Raw genomic sequence first — 3,081 nt, forward strand, 5'->3', positions numbered from 1 at the left:
CAATGATTAAAGAATTAATATTGACACAGAGTTTTTAAGCTGAATAATGTCAATATGTATTTAGTCAAAGAGAAGCATGCACAAAGGGTGTGTCTAACAAAATACAGACAATTTTTGAGAAGATAAAACCCAAAATATCTGTCATTCTGTCAAGTTTTATTCTTTATTATTAAGGCAGAGAGTAGCCACAGTCTAGATTACTTACACAGGAGACAACAGAGAGGGAATGGAGGCTTCTTTATTTGAAAGGAGATAATTCATTGTGCATTTAATTTGTCAAAAAATACAGATACTGGTTGTTCTGTTTGAGCATTTTTCCATCTTTATTTAAACTAGAGTTATACAGTTTAAAAGAAAACATGGTCACTAATTTCTTTGTTTCTGAATGGAAATAACTTGAATGAGAAAATAACCTGACAAATGTCAGAATAAAGAATGTGACATTTTGGAAGTTAATATTATAATACAAAGGCATGGATCAGAGATCAATAGGCTAGAGAATTCTTCAGGTCGGTGTTCTGGGCATGACTGGACACCCTTCATAATTATTGGATTTTTTTATGGTTCCTAAAAATAATATTCCAGGGAAGGTCATGAACCTACAATTCATTCTACTTCGTTGACTACTAATCTCTCATCATTCTCTTTTTTTTCCTTCCTTCCTTCCTTCCTTCCTTCCTTCCTTCCTTCCTTCCTTCCTTCCTTCCTTCCTTCCTTCCTTCCTTCCTTCCTTCCTTCCTCCCTCCCTCCCTTCCTCCCTCCCTCCCTCTCTCCCTCCATTCCTCCCTCCCTTCCTCTCTCCCTCCCTTCCTCCCTCCCTTCCTTCCCACTTTTCTTCCTATCTTAATTCCCTGAAACTTACCTAAAGAATTGGAATGCATCCTTTCTAATGACATATTATGACTAAATAATTTTTGAAGTGGTATGGGTTCTCGGCTGGACAAGCAGATTTCTAGCAAATTGCCTTCCAAACTGTAATTTTTTTTAAAAACCTGGGCTTAAATTCGTCCTAACTGCTTCCTATTACAGATTTATTTGTGTTGTGGTTCTACCCTATCAATCCATCAAGACCCACTGAGCCACTTGCTCACTCCCCCACTAGCAGAATATGGTAATCAGAAGAGTAAAAGCTGGAATACCCATGGGTTAAGATAAAAACAGTTTAACAGGAAAAGCAAAAGATACACACACAAGCAAAACAAGACAGGAACTTAGCTCATTGCTTACTGTGTAAAGGCAGGTGTTCAGCCATCTCCACAAGAGCAGGGCCCCATCACAAATAATGGTTACCTGGAAGACAAATTTCACCACTTCAAATGTTCCCTCTTCCTCCCTCTTCCCCTCTCTGTATGTGCTGAGCAGGATGTCACAAGGTTTGGAACATCCCTCTGACCATTTGGGGTCACCTGTCCTGGCTGTGTCTCCTCACAACCCCCAAATAACCTCCGGCCTCCTCCCCAGCCATGCAGTACAAAAACCAGAAAAGGCCTTGGGTCTGTGTAATCCTGCTCAGCAATAACAAAAACATTTATATGTTATCAACACTTTTTTCAGGACAAATCCAAAACACAGCTCCGTATCAGCCTCTGGGAAGAAAATTAACTCTACCTCAGGCAAAACTAGAACAATTCAATGACGGGAAAGGAGTTTCACTGCAGTTCAAAAGTGCCATGTCTACCAAATCAAAGATTTTTCAGGAGTAAATCCAGCTGGGTAACTACTCAGCTGAGTAATTTCCAGTTGAGGATAGCATACATTTGGGTGATGTTTTATTCCACTTTTGTAGTAGTTATTGAGTTGAATACAACAGTAATTCACTGAGTCTTACTGAAGATGAAGTAGAGGCTGGTTTGGTTTCTTGCAAGGAAGTTCAAATGCAAACAAAAGTACAAAGATGGCAAGACTAAAACTAATAACATATGAAAAAAGTGGAGCAGTGAGCTAACTTGCTAAGATTCTGCTTGAATAAGAGTTTGAATATTGAGTGAAAACATACATCCGTTCTTGTCAACTCTCTTTCCCCTTGCTTAAGTTTAAAGGGAGCTAAACTAGCAAAGTTTTGACATGGAAAAAAGAGTTCCTGTGGCCTCTGTTTGTCCTTAGAAATGTTTAATGTTGCAAGACCTGTCCTTTCTTCCCTTTCTCCTTTGTTTGTTTAAGAGGGTTTCATTGGATTTCTTGCATATCATGTCGCTTGGGTTTACAAAATATTGGCAAAGCTTTATAATAAGTAGCAAATCATTATTACGTGCTTTGGTGTTCATTGTAATACAATTAATCATCATAAATTTGCTTTGGTATATTCAAGTGGATGAAACAGCTAATTTCAAAGACAGCTTAGTTCAGAAAACCATCCAATTTATTATTATACTTTCACCTTTAAGGGCACAAAAAATGTTTTGTGCACAAGGTACATTGAGTAGGCATTATTAGATACATGATGGACAGGATGGAATAACTAATCAGTCTAGCATTCAGTTTCATATTATTGATAATTTATTTACCAGGAAAGAGTAAGTAATGAGACAATTTAAGTTGCTCACACTAGAGCTATACAAACCTTTCTAGAAAAATGAAAGGGAAAGGTATGTTTGGCATTCCAATCAGACTTGGTTTAATGCCCTACTACAAGGCTTCAATTATTTATTTATTTGTTTGCTACTTTTGCAGAAGTCCTATGGGAAATTTAGTGGAGAATAAAAAGCAAGTTCTCACTGCTGGCTCTGTACCACCTTCAGCAAGTAAAAATATGGCAGCTGCTCCTCTACATGAAAGGATTACACACATAGGGTTGTGCCTTATACCACATTATGAAATCTGGCAAGATGCAGAAACTCTAGATGGGACTCTGACTTCACTACTTCTCTTGTAGTGGCTAGGCTTTTAATGATAGATTTCAGAGGAATTAATATCTCCATGATCTTATAAAATAGTTGTGGACAAAGGTGTTTTATTTACCTAAAATATTTCTTTTCTAAATAAAATGTCTCATCTTTGCACATCAACAAAACCCAAAACAGGATTTGGAAGGAATCCTGGTTGTCTTTTTGTAAGGCCTGTTCTGAAAATGAGGACCCCAAT

At 37.6% G+C, this 3,081-nt stretch overlaps 1 long non-coding RNA gene across 1 annotated transcript; it reads left to right on the forward strand.

Moving 5' to 3' along the window:
- Positions 1-1,479: 1,479 nt before the first annotated feature.
- On the forward strand, positions 1,480-2,775 carry LOC146425189 (uncharacterized). Its single transcript, XR_014846685.1, has 3 exons — positions 1,480-1,761; positions 2,508-2,585; positions 2,671-2,775. It is a non-coding gene; the product is annotated as an uncharacterized LOC146425189 (long non-coding RNA).
- The last annotated feature ends 306 nt before the right edge of the window (positions 2,776-3,081 follow it).

The sequence above is a fragment of the Lichenostomus cassidix genome, chromosome Z (assembly GCF_008360975.1).
Source record: "Lichenostomus cassidix isolate B80296 chromosome Z, HeHo_3.0, whole genome shotgun sequence".
Lineage (NCBI taxonomy): Eukaryota > Metazoa > Chordata > Aves > Passeriformes > Meliphagidae > Lichenostomus > Lichenostomus cassidix.